General features: G+C 38.5%; 1 protein-coding gene across 30 annotated transcripts in view; it reads right to left on the minus strand.

The window, feature by feature from the left end:
• The window catches only part of LOC129652815 (craniofacial development protein 2-like), a 641,831-nt gene that overhangs the window by 580,417 nt on the left and 40,847 nt on the right, over nucleotides 1-20,567 (minus strand). For 2 of the 30 annotated variants that reach the window (XR_008714765.1, XR_008714767.1), the window contains exon 2: nucleotides 3,854-4,003. The exons of 27 other annotated variants lie outside the window; for them this stretch is intronic. The gene's annotated coding sequence lies outside the window, so the exon portion shown is untranslated. Of the gene's footprint in view, nucleotides 1-3,853; nucleotides 4,004-5,473; nucleotides 5,583-20,567 lie in introns of all 30 variants that reach the window. One more of the 30 variants, XR_008714786.1, reaches the window with a different exon arrangement.

A 20,567-nucleotide genomic window follows, 5' to 3' on the forward strand; every position in this document is an offset into this window, starting at 1 on the left:
TTTCTTTGGTCATTTCTTTGAGTCTCTTATTTTATGAGCTCCCATTTATACACAATTAGACTTGTTTTTCTTCTCTTAATCTCTCCTATGTCAATTTACTTATTAGGGCAGGAAAACAACCTAAAAAAGAAGAAGGGAAAATATTTCTCCCAAGAACTATCTTTTATCTTCTCTTACAGATTCCTAGTCTATCAAGTAGCCTTTGCGTATCATGGAATTTTAAACTTTTTGTTTATTTCCCTGTTTTTTTCCCCTAATGCCTGCAACTATACAGCCTCATCTTTCTATATTAGAAATAAATAAGCACAAAAAAACACAATGCAAATTAACATATGTTGACCTCATTCAGTATGTCTCCTATAACATCCTCATTCAAACAGACATGGTATATAATTTCCCCTTACTCGTGTCTAAAGTATCTTGCCACCATGATTCTGCTCCACTTGCCACTACTGAACTCAATGATGAATGCAATGAGTCTCCCTAAAATGCAAACTTTCTGCTGCATGTGACTGTGTTGTGAAATGTTTTGCTTGTTTTATCTTAACACTTATTATTCCTTTAGCTTTCCTGACCTAAGAGAGGAACACTGTCTCTACTTTTCTTTGGATTCTTTGGCTATTCTTGCCTCATTCCATGACCTCCATCCATCCCTTAAACATTTGCTGACCTCCAGGATTAATTTTTCTCTCCCCTTGATCTTACAGTGTTAAGCAATCTCTCTGCTTAATCTCAACCATGTTCATGCCTTAAGAAATGTGGAAGAGTCATTTTAACTGAAAATCTGATAAACTAGTTCTAAATCTAAATCAAATCTGTGTCAACTGTTTTTACATTGAAGAAGAAGTTGCAATGCCTTGGGACCAAAACACCCATTTGAGAACAAAGAGATTAATTGTGGCAGGCAGTATCTTCCTCCTAGAATAAACACCCTGCATAACTATGGTGAGTTTGGGTGGAACTTATAACTATGAGATATAATTCACATAATTATGTTTTATATGGGAAAAGGGAGATTATTCTGGGTGGGTCTGGCCTAATCAGGTGAGCTCTTGAAGGCTTCTCACAGAGAAAAAATCAGATAAGCTACTCCTACTGCAAGGAGATCAAACCAGTCAATCCTAAAGGAAATCAGTCCTGAATATTTTTTGAAAGGAGTGATGCTGAAGCTGAAGCTCTAATACTTTGGCCACCTGATGTGAAGAGCCAACTCATTAGAAAAGACCCTGATGCTGGAAAAGATTGAAGGCAGGAGAAGAAGGGGATGACAAAGGACGAGGTGGTTGGATGGCATCACCGACTCAATGGACATGAGTTTAAGCAAGCTCCAGGAGATGGTGAAGGACAGGGAAGCCTCATATGCTGAAGTCCATAGGGTTGCAAAGAGTCGGACACGACTAAGCAATTGACCAACAAGAACTTCCCTGAAGAATGGAACAGCTATGCTGCAAACTGTCTACGAAAGCACAGGGCAAGTAACTACAGGCGCATCTAGGAGGAGTCCCTGACTGGAAGCTGGGAAGAAACTGAGAGCCTCCGTCACATAACTGCAAAAAATTGAAGTTTTCCAACCACCTAAATTTGCCAGGTATAGGACCCAAGCCCTAGATGAGAACACAGCTTGTTCAATGTCTTGATATAAGTCTGAGACCTGAGGAGAGGTTCCAGCTAAGCCAAGCTCATACTCCTGGTTCCTGGAAACTGTAGGTTAATAAAATGTGTTTATCCAAGCTCCTACACTGCTAAAATGTTATTGTTGTTTAGTTGCTAAGTCATGTCTGAACTCTTTGTTGACCCCATGAATTGTAGCCAACCAGCCTCCTATGTCCATGGTTTTCCCAGGCAAGAATGCAGAAGTGTGTAGCCATTTCCTTCTCCAGGGGATCTTCCTGACCTAGGGATCGAACCCACTCCTCTAGCATTGGCAGGTGGATTCTTTACCACTGAGCTACCAGCGAAAACATTACAAAGCAATAAAAAAAAATGAATACACCAATGAAATCGCTCTGCTCTCCTATTCCATTCAACCAGAATGCATCTCCTTCTCTAGTCTAGGGCAGTCTGTCCAGTAGAATTCGCTGTTGATGGAAACGTTCGGCATATGAGCCATAGAGGATAGTAGCAACGAAGCCACTCATGGCTATTGAGCCTTTAATATGTAGCCAGTAAGATTAAGAAACTGAATTTTAAATTTTGTCCCATTTTAATGAATTAAAATGTAAATAGCCACATATGGCTAACAGCTACTGGATAGAAGAGTTAAGCCATGGTGCTATTGTATTTATCCCCTTCCTTTCTCCACATGGTGAAAATGTACATTTTTTTTCTATCATCACTATTAGTATCAAAGAAGGGAGCTCCATCTTCAGAAACGTGGATGTCCAAAAACAGAGTTATCAGGAATGACAGCAAGAAAGGAAGGTTGACATCCCATACCTACTTCGCACAGAACAGCTCAGCTAATCTTGTTGGCCCATCTGAGTAGAGGAAGTAAACAGAACACGTGATGTTATAACAGACACATGGAGCATCAGTAAAGCACAGACATTCCTGCATTTTGGCCTACCAAGAAGTTCTCTGTGGCTCCAGGGGAAGGCTGCTATAACTCAAGTGTATGTTTGAAACCCTACACAACAGGACTTTTTAGCAAAGATGCCAAGGAACATGAGGCTGAAGTGTGTACCAGCAGCACACACATCATCTGGCAGGAACACCATGGTTTTGCTCTAAATTGGATGATGGCATTCAGAGTGAACTGTTCTGGGATCAGTATCAAATGCTTTTAACTAGGAGGCAGAGCCCACAGAGCACAGCAAATGCCGGAATTGACAGCACAAAAGTGGGCATTCATGTTAGCCTGGAGAAGGCACTGTTTCCTCTTTTATGTGGTCTGGGTAGTGTTGCTGCATTTATCTGTGCTCATGACCACATGAGGGGTCTTGTTTGGGCCTCACTCCATCACAGTCACAGAATGGCCTCGTGTGATATTGGTGTTCAGCGAAATGATTCTGTTCTGTAGCACACTGTGACCTCAAGGTCAACTCTCAGCTGACAACTGAGGGGCGATGTCTTTTCTTTGTCAAAGGCAATAATTTGATCAAAATAAGGCCATTTTGCATTTGTACATCACTGATTTCAGATGGACCAATAAACTATGTTATAATAATACATATTTTAAATTTCTGGACAGGCCACTCACCCAAAATTTCTGGACAGGCCACTCACCCAAAATTCTGACTCATCCATACAGCTGTGTCCTTCAAACCTTTAGTCAGTCACCATACTGCCCTTTGAAATCAGCATGGCCAAAAATGTTCTCAAGATCCATGCCTCAAACCAGTTTCTTTTTCTGAATTAGCTATCTCTGCCACAATTACCCAATTCATGTTAAGCAAGAATCCCAGGCTATCAATACATTTATAATAAAATGCCCTCAGCCAATCAAATCACTTACCAGGTGCAACCAACTCTATATCCTGTGGACTCTGGAATCTGTCACACTTCTTTAGGAGTACTCTTTATTCCATGTTTATGAATAAGAAGAACTAATATCATCAAGATATATCAGTTATTCCCAATTTGATTTACAGATTAAATGCAATTCCAAACAAAATTCAAGCAAGTAACTGTGTGGATATTGATAAACTGATTTTAAAGGCTATGTGTAGAGGCAAAAGACCAAGAATAGCCAACATAATATTGAAAGAGAACAAAGTTAGAGGACTGATGCTACCCATCATGAAGCTACCGTCATCAAGGCAGTGTGGTAAAAGTATTGATGAAAGAACAGACACATAGTTCAATGGAATATAACTCAGTATGATACTCAAATGATACAATTAAACTTACTTACAGAGTCCCTTGGACTGCAAGGAGATCCAACCAGTCCATTCTAAAGGAGATCAGTCCTGGGTGTTCATTGGAAGAACTGAAGCTAAAGCTGAAACTCCAGTACTTTGGCCACCTCATGCGAAGAGTTGACTCATTGGAAAAGACTCTGATGCTGGGAGGGATTGGGGGCAGGAAGAGAAGGGGACAACAGACGATGAGATGGCTGGATGGCATCACCGACTCAATGGACATGAGTTTGGGTGAATTCGGGGAGTTGGTGATGGAAAGGGAGGCCTGGCGTGCTGCAATTCATGGGGTCTCAAAGAGTCAGACACGACTGAGTGACTGAACTGAACTGAACTAAACTGAAACTTACTTACAAAACAGAAAGAGACTTACAGACTTAGAGAATAAACTTACAGTTGCCGGTGGTGGGTGGGGAGGGAAAGTTAGGGAGTTTTGAGACGGACGTGATGCACACTGCCATATTTAAAATGGATAACAAGCAAGGACCTACTGTATAGCACATGGAACTCTGCTCAATGTTCTGTGGCAGCCAGGATGGGAGGAAAGTTTGGCAGAGAAAAATTTCAGTTCAGTTCAATCATTCAGTCATGTCTGACCCCTTGAGACCCCATGAATTGCAGCATGCCAAGCCTCCCTGTCCATCACCAACTCCTGGCATTTACTCAAACTCATGTCCATGAGCCTGTGATGCCCTCCAACCATCTTATCCTCTGTCGTCCCCTTTTCCTCCTGCCTTCAATCTTTCCCAGCACCAGGATCTTTCCCAGTGACTCAGTTCTTTGCATCAGGTGGCTAAACTATTGGAGTTTCAGCTTCAGCATCACTCCCTCCAATGAACATTCAGGGTTGATTTTCTTTAGGATGGACTGGTTTGATCTCCTTGCTTTCCAAGGGACTCTCAAGAGTCTTCTCCAACGTCACAGTTCTAAAGCATCAATTCTTCAATGCTCAGCCTTCTTTATGGTCCAACTCTCACATCCGTACATGACTACTGGAAAAACCATAGTTTTGACTAGACAGACCTTTGTCAGCAAAGTGATGTCTGCTTTTGAATACACTGTCTAGGTTGGTCATAATTTTTATTCCAAGGAGCATGTGTCTTTTAATTTTAAGGCTACAGTCACCATCCTCAGTGATTTTGGAGCCCAAGAAAATAGTCTGTCACTGTTTCCTTATGTATTTGCCATGAAGTGAGGGGATCAGATGTCATGATCTTAATTTTTTAAATGCTTAGTTTTAAGTCAGCTTTTTCACTCTCCTCTTTCACTTCCATCAAGCAGCTCTTTAGTTCCTCTTTGTTTTTTGCCATTAAATGGTGTCATCTGCATATGTGATACCCCAATACAAAAAACAATAGTTTAAAAAATATAGTCAACTGATCACTGACAAAGGACCAAGGGCAACAAGGGCAATACAGTGGAGCAGAGGTAGTTTTGTCAATAAATTGTGCTAAAACAAGTGGACATCCATATGCAAAAAAGAAAAGACTCTAGATCCTGAGGTTATACTTTCAATTAACTACAAATATATAGATACCTAACTGTAAAATGCAAACATTGGCTGACAGTCTTGGCACAACTATTTTAGAATCCATAGCCATTTAGATCATTCCCACCTAGTCTTCAGACCCTTTGCTCTTCACTCTTAAGTTAGTCCTACATCACGGTCTGAAGACTTTCCCCTTTCTCTGGATCTTTTCCCATTTCTCCATCATGGGCATTTTTCTAGGAAGGAAAAAACGAACAAAAAAAAACCTTGCACATTTGTTCCCCTCTTGGTGTTGCTTTACCAAGAATCTGGACTAAAACTAGAGATGTAAATTCTGTCTTCATAAGTTTGTCCTTCACATTATAATGAGATAATATATAAACTGATTAACACTGTGCCTAGAATGTATAGGACACACTAAAATGCAGGCATTAAGAATCACTGCAGTTATAGTAACGCTAACTTGTCTTGGCTGAAATCTATTTCTAGGACTTTCCATCAAACTCCTTCTGTCTTTTAACAGCTTCCAGTGTGATCTTCTAAATGGCCAATTTACCCATATAACACAGTGGTTTAGAAGCCTTCCTCAACTTTCCGTTTCTATGTTGGAGGCAATTGTGACACAGGATTTGGATTTTTGCCTGATATTTGACATCAGAATAAAAACAAGCTCTATCAGTGCATGGTCTGTACAAACCATGATTTTTAAGGTGCCATAAATACACCTTATTTTATAAAGTGGTCCCACATTCTGCAATTCTCTGATCAGCACCAAACTGTAGCTCTTCTCACCACACGCTTTTCCTAGACTCTGTAACATTATGTAAGCACATCTTCTTGTTAAATAAGCTCTACTCAGCCTCTTAAGCCACTTTTTTTTTTTTCAAGTTTTCTCCATAAGGAAACTTCTTAATCATCAGTACCCACCCCTGAGAACAAGCCATATCACATCTCATCTCCAGCATTGCATTCAGGGCTTTGTATTCTTTCCTTTTTGGTTATATATCCCGCTTTTTTAAAAATTAAATATCAAATCCTTTAGGTTAGATATTTATTGTATTCATCATATATCTTTGCATATTTCTTGCCAGCCAGGGAGTCTTGGCATAGAGTGTGGAAGCTTAATACATTCATGTTAAAGGAAAGAAGGAACTAATGAATAAATCTAAACTTAAGGCTTTTTCTGGTACAGTAAATAAAAGTTTCAGAATCCTTTACTTTTTGCTTAAATGCCTGTCTTAAGTAGAAAGGCACTTATTTTGCATTTATACAATTTAATAAAAATATAAATTTTAAATGGTTTTAGAATATCAAAGCATAAATTATACAATTCTTATTTGAGATGAAACAAAATTAGAACACACCTTCTGCTTTTGAAAAAAAAACTTTGTACTTTCCCAGTAAATAATGTGTCTTAGTAATCTAATACCATAGCATCTTTTGAGAATTTCAAAATTTTCATTTTATTCTTGATTGAACTCATCTCTTTATACATGTCTTTCTACCTTTGAGTTTAATTTTCTTTGCAAGAGTATGAATATATAACAAAGTACCACCAGAACAAGCCATATTTTTATTTTTATAATGGCATTTTTCTTTTGGGTCTAGGGTTTTCATACCAAAGTTCACAGGATAGCATGTTTCTATTAAAACAAATGTTTCTCCGAATGAAGATATGTTGGCTCACATTGGGTTTACTTAGTCTTAATGGGAGTTACTGATAATCAAATATAACTATTTTTAATTCACATAAATATTTACTTCATAGTTAATATTTTCATAGAAACATGTTCTTAGAAGAGTTGCCAAATGAGATAAAAAAATTATGATGGATTCTGGCAAAATAAGAGACTATATCTGTACTCTGTGACATCTAATTATATCCAGGAAATATGAAGATTATTTGGGGCTCTGATTAGTGTTCTTAATTAAAAGGTATCACTAGAAGAAATAATATACTACAATGTATGAATTTAAGAACATACATAATGCCAGTAAAAATAGCTATAAATATTATTTGTGAATATGCCTTATTTTCTAAGTATATAATACTTCAGTGTTCTATCTTTGTTCTATCATTACTTTAGTTCCTATGAATGATATATTTGTACTAATACATTGGTGTACATACTGTATTCAGTTTATGTTCCGAGTAAAAGAACTTGGTTTGGAAGACAGTATTGTTTAGAGGGAAAGAATTGCAGTTTCTGGACTATATATTAGAGAAAAAAAAAATTCATCCCTAGAGATCACAAGGGCTTCTCTGGTGGCTCAGACAGTAAAGAATCTGCCTGCAATGTGGGAGACCTGGGTTCAGTTCCTGGGTTGGGAAGATACCCTGGAGAAGAGAATAGCTACCCACTCTGGTATTCTGGCCTAGAGAATTCCATGAACAGAGGAGACTGGCAGGTAAGCTACATGGGATCACAAAGAGTTTGACACGACTAAGACGCTTACTTCTTGGAAGGAAAGTTATGACCAACCTAGATAGCATGTTCAAAAGCAGAGACATTACTTTGCCAACAAAGGTTCATCTAGTCAAGGCTATGGTTTTTCCAGTGGTCATGTATGGATGTGAGAGTTGGACTGTGAAGAAAGCTGAGTGCCGAAGAATTGATGCTTTTGAACTGTGGTGTTGGAGAAGACTCTTTAGAGTCCCTTGGGCTGCAAGGAGATCCAACCAATCCATCCTAAAGGACATCAGTCCTGGGTATTCATGGAAGGACTGATGCTTAAGCTGAAACTCCAGTACTTTGGCCACTTCATGTGAAGAGTGGACTCATTGGAAAAGACCCTGATGCTGGGAGGGACTGGGGGTAGGAGGAAAAGGGGATGACAGAGGATGAGATGGCTAGATGGCATCACTGACTTGATGGACTTGAGTTTTAGTGAACTCTGGAAGTTGGTGATGGACAGGGAGGCCTGGTGTGCTGTGGTTCATGGGGTCACAAAGAGTCGGACATGACTGAGCAACTGAACTGAACTGAACTGAAGTGACTTTTACTGAAGGCACAAAAATTTATCCTGTGTATGTTATTTCAAAAGCAAAAGGGAAAACTACCTGAGGCTACACAAATTACTTTTTGAGCTTTTTTATATAGCCAATAATTATATATTTGTCTACAAAAGTACAATAACCATAATGAAAATTCAAATATCCAAAATATCATTTGTATATTAATAACCTATAAAAATGAATTTATTGCCTTTCTTTCCAATATGTTTTCCTAAAATTTAATTTTCATTGCAAAATTTCTAAAACAGCAAAAACTCTATTCGCAGTTTATAGAGTTTTTGACAGTTTTGATTAGGTTATTCTTTTTTCTCTTAAATTACAATTTTTGCACATAATAAACATTATTAACTATAAAACTTCTAATATAATGCATTACTTTTCTTTTAATGTCTTTTCAACTATCCAAAACTCTGATGTGTACAGAGTAGAGATTTCAAATAAGCTATTCTGTAAGAATATATTTTTAATGTTTTCATAACCTAACACTCAGGTAAGTACTGAACAGTAAGCTTATGGACTTTTCATTAAACCTATGATCAAAGTTATTTTGTAAGAATAAAACATGTGTTTATAATTTGTTGTTATTTAGTTGCTAAGTTGTGTTTGATTCATGCTATGCTAAACGCTAAGTGGCTTCAGTCGTGTCTGACTCTTTGTGACCCATGGACTGTATAGCCCACCAGGCTCCTTTGTCCATGGGATTCTTCAGGCAAGAATACTGGAGTGGTTTGCCATGCCCTCTTCCAGGGGATCTTCCTGACCCAGGGATCGAACCCACACCTCTTAAGTCTCTTGCATTGACAGGCAGATTCTTTATCACTAACACCACCTGGGAAGCCTATATATATATATATATATATATATAAAATAACATATATAAACATATATATATATAACATATATATAATAGATAACATATATAAAGTATATATAATTATACATATATATAAAACAAAAAGATTTCAGTCCCTGGTGGCTCAGATGGTAAAGAATCTGCCTATAATGTGGGAGACCCAGATTCAATCCCTGTGTCGGGAGGCTCCCCTGGAGAAGGGAATGGCAACCCACTCTAGTTTTCTGCCTGGAGAATTCCATGGACAGAGGAGCTTGTCAGGCTACAGTCCATGGGGTCACAAAGAGTCATACATGGCTAAGCAACTAACACTTTTGTATAACAATATAGCTAGACCAATTTGTTGTTGTTGTTGTTGTTGTTGTTGTTGTTATTGACAGTTACATACAATTCAAATAAACTTTCTTTTGATAACAAACTAGGATACAAACTAGCTGTCAGAAAGAGACAGCTGAAAAAGTAAGAATCAGAGAAGAGATAAGGAGCGATTGATGGCTTTCTGAGACTAGGAGAGACAAAACTGTGGTTAACAGGCTGCCAGAAAATATGTTGATGTCTTGGTAATCTTCCTACTTAGGCTTTGAGTTTGGACTCCAACAAGCAGTATTAGAACTACAGGTTAACCAAAATTAGACATATTCATAAAGGAAGTCAACCTAGCTTTGAATCATTTCAGTCTTTATAGCTGGTTAAGGTAATCCAACTTTATCAGAATGAAAATTAAATTATTTTAAGGAAGCTGATACCATTCCATGATCCCATTTCTTTATAAAGTTAAGAAGATAAGCATGTACGTATGAAATTAGATAAATTATCAGACAAATACAAGAGGAAAAACAGGGAAAAAATAGATCCATAGAGAATCCAAATAATGAAGTGTTCAAATATTGACTTTAAACAGCTATATTCACCATGAGTAAGTGTGTGCATACTCAGTTGCTTCAGTTATGTTCGACTTTGTACAACCCCACGGACCATAGCCTGCCAGGCTCCTCTTTCTGTGGGATTCTCCAGGCAAGAATACTGGAGTAGTTTGCCATGCTTCTTCCAGGGGACCTTCCTCACCCAGGGATCGAAGACTCCACTCGTCTCTTACATCTCCTGCATTGGGAGGAGGGTTCTTTACCACTAGCACAAACTGGGAATCCCCTATTTACTATAAAAGGCAGTATTATAATTTTGGTCAAGAAATAAAAGGCGAACCAATGTGAATCAAAAGATAAATGCAAATTATAGAACTGAAAAATACAACAGAATGAATGGCTCAATAGGTACATTTAACAGCCATCTAGACTCATCTGAATAAAACTGTGAAACTGAAAATGAAGTGGAAGATAATAATAGTATAGTATTATACTATGGAATACTATACTATATTATTATATTATATATTATATAATACTATATATTATACTATTACTATGCTAATATTATACTATAGAATAACTATAGTAAAATACAGAGAGGCAAAAATAATATAAAAATATGAAAACGAGAGTAAGAGATCTAAGGAATAGACTACAAACAAACATCTTTCAGTTCAGTTCAGTCGCTCAGTCGTGTCTGACTCTTTAAAAGGATTATATTGCCAGACAGAAAAGAATGAAGTGTAAACAAGCAATCTTTGAAAGACGCCTTGCAATTTTCTAAAACTGATATAAGTAATCAAACAACAACATAAAACCTTATCACTATTTTGTAAATCGCTATCTCGAAATTTATAGTCAATATTAACTAAACAACAACCACAAATATTTGACTTCTGGGCCCTTCTTAATTAGACCCTGTTATGATGCGAAGGTAATGCAAAATGCAGCCACGGCTCATGGCTTATAGAATGAACTGTGGAGGGCTTTAGAACTGAACTACACAACAGGCAACGATTGGTGGCCTATCAGGGTACCTATTTTGCACATCTATTTTAATTTAATTTATTCCCTATTCTTCTTTGTGAAAAGAACATGTGGTCTTTTCTCTTCCTTTTGACCTTGCAAATTATCCAAATTAGCCTGTGGGCTGAAGTGGGTCTGACTCTGACAGAACACATCTTAATACTGAGGACATGTGAGAAGCCTGAGAGGAACTTTAATGAAAGGGACAGAGGAACACTCCGTACCTGGTTTCAATTTGACTGCTGGCACAAGTTATAGCAGTTTTAAACAAAACACATATACCTTCTAGGGTCGGCAGTCTGCCCCAGTTGAACTGTTCTGAGGGTCTCAGGAGACTAGCATCAGGGTGTCAGTCTGCCGCATCCTCACCTGAAACTGGGCAAAGATGTGCTTCTACGTCTATTCAGGTTGTGAGCAGAATTCATTTCTGTGGTTGGAGGACTGAGGCTCCGCTGGCTTGGACCAGAGATCCAAGTGCTGCCATCAAGTCGGTGCCACGTGGCCCGCTCCATCTCAGCAATGGAAAATGTCCATGTATCGAAACCCTCTGACTCTTAAAATCTCTGACTTCCCTTCTTAGAACCAGCAGGAGAACCTCCTGTGCTTTTAAACAACTTGTTAAAATTAATTGAAACAAGTCCATAATATCTTCTGAAGTCAACCATGGCATATAACATTATCAGATCACAGGAATAATATGATGTCAACCTCCTTTTCAATCCCCAGGATGGTGTGGAACCTTGGGGAGCCTCTTAAAATTCTGCCTGCCACAGTGCAGAAATGATTTTACTAATAATGTCCTTATAACTGAATTGAGAGACGTCTGTCCGAATATTCTTTTTTATTTATTTATGTGTTTGTCTGTACCAGGTGTTAACTGCAGCATGTGAGTTGTGGCATGTGGGTTATAGTTCTCCGCCCAGGGATCAACCTGGGCCCTCTGTATTGGAAGTACAGAGTTTGCCACTGGACCACTAGGTAAGTGCCTTGTCTGAAGACACTGAAAAGAGCATCTAAAACAGTGATTTAATCTGTAATGTAGCACCACACAGGGGCCTCAGTGCTCACCATTTGGCCCAGAAAGCAAAGGCCTAAAGGCAAGACTATTTGAAATCCATCATATAGGAATTTTACCTTCTAGGTGATAATCTAATTACTCTTTCTTAGATAACAAATGATAAATGGCAAAATCTAACAAAAAGCAATGGCTTTTTTCCAACATACGCAAGTAGCCCTAGGTTCACTGAAAATACTGGGATAAAAGATGCCAGAGAAAAGGATGGCTGTTCATGTCCTAATGACCTAAACAGCAACATAAAGCAAAGCTGATTTAAATTCACAGGCTGTGGGGGAGGACACTAACATACCCATGTGCGTATGTGCTAAGTCACTTCAGTAGTGTCCAGCTCTTTGCAACCGTACGGACTGTAGCCTGCCAGGATCTTCTGTCCACCGAGTTTCCCAGGTAAGAATACTAGAGTGGTCACCATGGCCTCCTTCAGGGGATCTTCCTGACATGGGGATTGAACCCACGTCTCTTATATCTCCTGCATTGGTAGGCAGGTTTTTCACTAGTGCCACCTGCGAAGCCCCTCTAACCATGGCTACCACATGGAACTTTCACGGGATGGTGAACTAGTGTGACTGAGTGCCTTTCTCTTTCCAAATACAGGTTGAGTTAAAGGGTAGAATTAAAAAACAAAACAAAAACAGAAAATTCTAATTAAAAAGACATTTTCTTCAGAAAACATTACATCAGAAGGCTTATAACTGTAAGTCCCATAAAACTACATTTCAGACCTCTGTTTTTCTTTCTGACTTTAACCAATTTTATATTGTTGGAAATCTTTCTGAAGGGGAGGTGTGGTATACACCTTGCAGACTAATGGTGCTTAAAGCCAATAATATTAAATTTTCTCTATATATACAAATCATCATTGTTATTTATCTAAACTTATAGCAAGTCTTATTATGCTTTAAACACGTGCTTATAATTTTTACAACCATCCTTATTGCATGAGTGCCTGGGTTGCTAAAAGTGTTGTCTTTGTACAATAATATTTAGACTTCTCTTGAAAAATGAAAGCATGCTAGTCCATTTCCATCCACGCAGATATACAGCACCTTGAGAATAAGATATGCAAGTTCATTCAAATGGTTAAGACAGATTAAAACAATCATTCTCATACAATGGAAAAAAAAAACACAAAAAAACAAAAACGATTTTTATAACACCTCAAGCTCTCCAAGACTGGTTATCATTTTTCTGAAGTGCAGCCTGTGGGCTAAGTTTTCATCTTATTTATTGTACATTGGGTCCAATAGACAATATACTGATATCACTTGTCTCATCCTATCACACTAAGCATTGCTCTGTATAGAATCTACACATAAGAATTTTTGTTATAATGACTAACTGAAATCTCAGTTTTAATAGAATCGTAAGTGACACCTGGTGTGTGTTGGTGGTTATCAAGTATAGTACTCTGTAGAAACGTGTTTTAGAAGTTTAGAGAAAAAAAATTGTTAAATGACATGCAAGAAAATATTTCACCAATTTCCTAATTATTTAAATTACAATCTTTGAAGCTAGATTTCAAACAGCATAATCATCAGATGTTTTATGCATGGCTATTGAATGTTATGAGATACGCTGGAATACATAATCATAAAAGTTTAAGACATGTTATAGCAAATTCAGTACACACTAAGATATAGAAAATCACAAAATATTTTATGTATTGTGAAAGCACCTCAATAAATTATCACAATTGTTTATGAGAAACCAAAAGACCTCCAAAAAGAGGGTCTCTTGTTGACAGGGAAGCGATAGCTGAATTTTGTTAAACAAATTCAAAAAAATAAAAAGTGAAACAATATATAAAAAGGATTTAAAAACCAAAAAAGGGAAGAGTTCAATAGCTTGTTGATGCCCCTGTCTTTGGTATTATTTAACAAAGCCAAGTGCTGCCTCAAGATATAAAACATGATTAAAAAAAAAAAGGAACACCAGGTCAAGGCTAATATTTGTTTAGAAAAGTTAAGAGATATGATAACACACAAAATTATATACTTGTGTCAGGAAAATCTGAAAGATAAAAGTGAAATACCTATAAAATAATTATTTCTAAGCCTCCAGCTACCTTAAAAGTTTGTTCAACAGAAAAAGAATCCAATACTTACTGTCAAATAATTAAGTATAAATATTTGCATAAACATGGTTTTCAATTATTAAAGTAAATACATTAAAGTGCTCAGTTCAGTTCAGTCGCTCATTCATGTGTGACTCTTTGCAAACCCATGAATTGCAGCACGCCAGGCCTCCCTGTCCATCACCAACTCTCGGAGTTCACTCAAACTCATGTCCATCAAGTCGGTGATGCCATCCAGCCATCTCATCCTCTGTTCTCTCGTCCCCTCCTGCCCCCAATCCCTCCCAGCATCAGGGTCTTTTCCAATGAGTCAACTCTTCACATGAGGTGGCCAAAGATTTGGAGTTTCAGCTTTAGCATCAGTCTTTCCAATGAACACCCAGGACTGATCTCCTTTAGGATGGACTGGTTGGATCTTCTTGCAGTCCAAGGGACTCTCAAGAGTCTTCTCCAACACCACAGTTCAAAAGCATCAATTCTTTGGTGCTCAGCCTTCTTCACAGTCCAACTCTCACATCCATACATGACCACAGGAAAAACCATAGCCTTGACTAGATGGACCTTTGTTGGCAAATAATGTCTCTATTTTTCAATATGCTAGCTAGGTTGGTCATAACTTTGCTTCCAAGGAGTAAGCATCTTTTAATTTCATGGCTGCAGTCACCATCTGCAGTGATTTTGGAGCCCCCAAAAATAAAGTCTGACACTGTTTCCACTGTTTCCCCATCTATTTCCCATGAAGTGATGGGACCAGATGCCATGATCTTCGTTTTCTGAATGTTGAGCTTTAAGCCAACTTTTTCACTCTCCACTTTCACTTTCATCAAAGGCTTTTTTTTAGTTCCTCTTCACTTTCTGTCATAAGGGTAATATCATCTGCATATCTGAGGTTATTGATATTTCTCCTGGCAGTCTTGATTCCAGCTTGTGCTTCTTCCAGCCCAGCGTTTCTCATGATATACTCTGCATAGAAGTTAAATAAGCAGGGTGACAATATACAGCCTTGACATACTCCTTTTCCTATTTGGAACCAGTCTGTTGTTCCATGTCCAGTTCTAACTGTTGCTTCCTGACCTGCATACAGATATCTCAAGAGGCAGGTCAGGTGGTCTGGTATTCCCATCTTTTGAAGAATTTTCCACAGTTCATTGTGATCCACACAGTCAAAGGCTTTGGCATAGTCAATAAAGCAGAATTTCTGGAACTCTCTTGATTTTTCTATGATCCAGTGGATGTTGGCAATTTGATCTCTGGTTCCTCTGCCTTTTCTAAAACCAGCTTAAAAATCAGGCAGTTCACAGTTCACGTACTGCTGAAGCCTGGCTTGGAGAATTTTGAGCATTACTTTACTAGCATGTGAGATAAGTGCAATTGTGCAATAGTTTGAGCATTCTTTGGCATTACCTTTATTTGGGATTGCAATGAAAACTGACCTTTCCCTGTGGCCACTGCTGAGTTTTCCAAATTTGCTGGCATACTGAGTACAGCACTTTCCCAGCATCATCTTTCAGGATTTGAAATAGGTCAACTGGAATTCCATCACCTCCACTAACTTTGTTTGTAGTGATGCTTTCTAAGGCCCACTTAACTTCACATTCCAGGATGTCTGGCTCTAGATGAGTGATCACACCATCATGATTATCTAGGTCATGAAGATCTTTTTTGTACAGTTCTTCTGTGTATTCTTGCCACCTCTTCTTAATATCTTCTGCTTCTATTAGGTCCATACCATTTCTGTCCTTTATCAAGCCCATCTTTGCATGAAATGTTCCCTTGGTATCTCTAATTTTCTTGAAGAGATCTCTAGTCTTTCCCATTCTGTTGTTTTCCTCTATTTCTTTGCATTGATCACTGAGGTAGGCTTTCTTATCTCTTCTTGCTATTCTTTGGAACTCTGCATTCAGATGCTTATGTTTTTCCTTTTCTCCTTTGCTTTTCGCCTCTCCTTTTCACAGCTATTTGGAAGTCCTCCCTAGACAGCCATTTTGCTTTTCTGCATTTCTTTCCCTTGGGGATGGTCTTGATCCCTGTATCCTGTACAATGTCACAAACCTCAGTCCATAGTTCATCAGGCACTCTATCTATCAGATCTATTTCTCACTTCCACTGTATAATCATAAGGGATTTGATTTAGGTCATACCTGAATGTTTTAGTAGTTTTCCCTACTTTCTTCAATTTAAGTCTGAATTTGGCAATAAGGAGTTCATGATCTGAGCCACAGTCAGCTCCAGGTCTTCTTAAATCTTAACTATGAGTTATATTTTTCATCGTTGTTGTTTAGTCTCTAAATTGGGTCTGACTCAGCCAGGATCCTAAATCCATGGTATTACCCTTGCAAGAATACTGGAGCCGGCTGCCAGTTCCTTCTCCAGGGGATATTCTGGACCCAGGGATCGAATCCATAGCTCCTTCTTGGCAGGCAGATTCTTTACAACAGAGTCACTTGGGAAGCCCATGAGTTATATTCACATTAGTATACCTAGAAAACCTAGAGGGCTAAATTTCTAAAACAAAACAGACAATGCTGTCCATTTAATTCTAAATTTTCATTAAAGTATTTTAAAAATGACCAGAACTTTTGAAATGGTACCTCCTAAATGGCCCCTTAGTCTAGTCAAAGTCAGACTCAATAGATTTTACTGCTTTTTAATTGCCTAACTTGAGAATATCTATTCTTCTGTGAACATAGGACAGCAGAAGAATAACATGAACTTTGTAGCCAACCCAGTTCTCCAAGGAGGAGTGAAAAGTGACAGTAGCTCAGTTGTGTCCGAGTCTTTTTGACCCATGTACTATATGTCCATAGAGTTCTCCATGCCAGAATACTGGACTGGGTAGCCTTTCCCTTCTCCAGGGTATCTTCCCAACCCAGGGATCAACCCCAGGTCCCCTGCATTGCAGGAGTATTCTTTACCAGCTGAGCCACAAGTTCAGTTCAGTTCAGTTGCTCAGTTCAGTTCATGACTCTTTGTGACCCCATGAACCACAGCACACCAGGCCTCCCTGTCCATCACCAACTCCCGGAGTTCACCCAAACCCATGCCCATCGAGTTGGTGGGGCCATCCAACCATCTCGTCCTCTGTCATCCCCTTCTCCTCCTGCCCTCAATCTTTCCCAGAATCAGGGTCTTTTCCAGTGAGTCAGCTCTTCACGTCAGGTGGCCAAAGTACTGGAGTTTCAGCTTCAACATCAGTCCTTCCAATGAACACTCAGGACTGATCTCCTTTAGGATGGACTTGTTGGATCTCCTTTCAGTCCAAGGGACTCTCAAGAGTCTTCTCCAACACCACAGTTCAAAAGCATCAATTCTTCGGTGCTCAGCTTTCCTTATAGTCCAAATGTCACATCCATACATGACCACTGGAAAAACCATAGCCTTGACTAGACAGACCTTAGTTGGCAAAGTAATGTCTCTGCTTTTGAATATGCTGTTTAGGTTGGTCATAACTTTCCTTTCAAGGAGTAAATGTCTTTTAATTTCACAGCTGCAATCACCATCTGCAGTGATTCTGGAGGCCAGAAAAATAAAGTCAGCCACTGTTTCCACTGTTTCCCCATCTATTAGCCATGAAGTGATAGGACCGGATGCCATGATCTTCGTTTTCTCAATGTTGAGTTTTAAGCCAACTTTTTCACTCTCTTCTTTCACCTTCATCAAGAGGCTCTTTTGTTCTTCCTCACTTTCTGCCACAAGGTAAGCCCAATAATACTGGAGTGGGTAGCCTATCCCTTCTCCAGCAGATCTTCCTGATCCAGGAATCAAATCTGGATCTTCTGCATTGCAGGAGGCCAAGTCATATCAGAACTGTAAGTTCTAGGACAAAACTGTTTTTAAATTTTTCATCCTCATGTATTTACAGTTTGAAAGACCATTCTGACATGCAGAATGGCCTTAGCTGAAAGAAAGACATTTGTAGTCTAACATCATTATACTTTAGAAGCTGCTCAGCATCCTGATTTTTGTGCGTGTATTTAAAATGACAACAGTCTAGAACTGCATTTTCCTGAAAGGGCCATAGATTTTTAAAGGACTCTAAACTTTTTGTCAGTCAATACTGACAACTCATAGTTAACTAAGAGTATAAGGTAAGTCACTTCAGTCCTGTCCGACTCTGTGCGACCCCATAGACGGCAGCCCACCAGGCTCCCCCGTCCCTGGGATTCTCCAGGCAAGAACACTGGAATGGGTTGCCATTTCTTTCTCCAATGCATGAAAGTGAAAAGTGAAAGTGAAGTCACTCAGACGTGTCCAACTCTTAGCGACCCCATGGACTGCAGCCTACCAGGCTCCTCCATCCATGGAATTTTCCAGGCAAGAGTACTGGAGTAGGCTGCCATTGCCTTCTCCGAACTAAGAGTATACACAAACCTAAAGTTTTTCAAAAAATGTTAAGAATTTAGTAGGAAATCAATGACCTACATTGTACCCTTGATTATAAAGTCCTGACTTTTTTTGATCATCCCTCTTCATAAAAGGGAAACTTTACTCACAATGCACTTCCACCTCTATCAGAGTGAAGAGAATAATTATCACCTAATAATCACACATTATTAATGAAGTCCTAAGAGTCTGGCAAATATTATATCATAATTCTGACACCTCCAGTTTCCTATTTAAGCTGACAGTCTATAAATACTTGTCAATATTTTCTTATATATTTGAAAACTGAAACAGATATACCTATATCATTACAGGTTTATATTTTATGTGAAATTTTGATGAGTTAGAATATAGAGTGAGTACATCTCACTCACAAAAAAAGAAGGCCACTTCACAAAATAATAATATGAATGACTTTCACTAGCAGATTTGAAAAGTAAGAAATTGTGGCATAAAACCAGAGCCCTCTTCACCCTTAGAATCAAATTGTGGTGTAATGTAATAATCTTCAGCTCTGGACTTGCTTTTAAAAAGGTATTATCACAGGAAAGAAGTGCATTCTGTATTAGCAGTGACATTGGATATAGCAATTAGGTCCCTGTTACAAACTCATGGTGATGATACATCAGTATCTAATTGCATTGGAAGAGCTCATCAGATCATGAGTTAAGAGTTCTTTAAGGACTTCCCTGGTAGTCCAGTGGTTTAGAATCCACCTGCCAATTCAGGGGATACAAGTTTGATCCCTGGTCCAGGAAGATTCTCCATGCCATGGGGCAAGTGAGCCCAGAAGCTGCAACTACGGAAGCCCACACACCCTGGAGCCTGTGGAATGAGAAGCCACTGCGGTAAGAAGCCCACACACTTGAACTAGAGAGTAGCCCCTGCTGGCTACAACTAGAGAAGCCTATGTGCAGCAGCAAAGACACAGTGTAATCAAAAATAAATAAATATTTTTTTAAAAAAAGAATTCTTTAAGCGAGGGACCTCAAGTCATTTTTCAGTAAACATTTGTTGTCTGTTACCTTTGTTACAAGAGCCTGTTACCAGGCTGTTTTCTAAGCTCCTGATTCATTAGTTCATATTAGCAAACTTACACCAATCACAACAGAGTGGAACACAAAAAGAAATGTTATACATGCACACAAATTCATATGTCAATACATCATCCAGAAGAAAAATGTCTAGAAAAATTACAAACTTACAAACAAGAAAGACTATATATACATTATGGGAGACATCACTATTTTGCTTTAGGAAGGGATTAGAATTAACGTAAAATGAGAAGTACTGTATGTTAAAATGCTTTTATAAACCAATCATAAGATATCATAATACCAATTTTAGTGTTATGATAGGTTTTCCCAGTGGCTCAGTGGTAAAGAATCCACCTTCAATGCTGGAGGCACAGGAGATGCAGTTTCAATCTGTGGTAGGCAGATCCTCTGGAGGAGGAAATGGCGATCCACTCTAGTATTCTTGCTAGAAAATCCCACGGACATGGAAGCCTGGCAGGCTACACTCCACAGAGTCACAGAGAGTCAGACACAACTGAACTACTCAAAAATACAGTGTTATGATTATATCATTATTTGGAAGTGAGTGTTCAGTGATGGAAGAGTTCATCAGATTTTTCACTTTATGGATAAACATAACTTTGAGAGGAGAATGAGAAGAAACTAGGGCATTTTGGGGTGACCAAAGCAAAAATTAGCAGGTTAGAGTATATTCAAGGAATAAGGAGTAGGCCATTTATGGAATACTTTCAATATATACAATGGGAGTTCAGACTGGAGAGGTGTGCTAGATTAGTGCATTATTTAATTGAATTTGAAAGCAAAGGAGCATAGAACTAAAATTCAATAGATGTAAATATAAGATCTTATTTACTGAAACTTATATAACCCATCTATTTATTTTTTTTT

The sequence above is a fragment of the Bubalus kerabau genome, chromosome 5 (genome assembly GCF_029407905.1).
Source record: "Bubalus kerabau isolate K-KA32 ecotype Philippines breed swamp buffalo chromosome 5, PCC_UOA_SB_1v2, whole genome shotgun sequence".
NCBI lineage: Eukaryota > Metazoa > Chordata > Mammalia > Artiodactyla > Bovidae > Bubalus > Bubalus kerabau.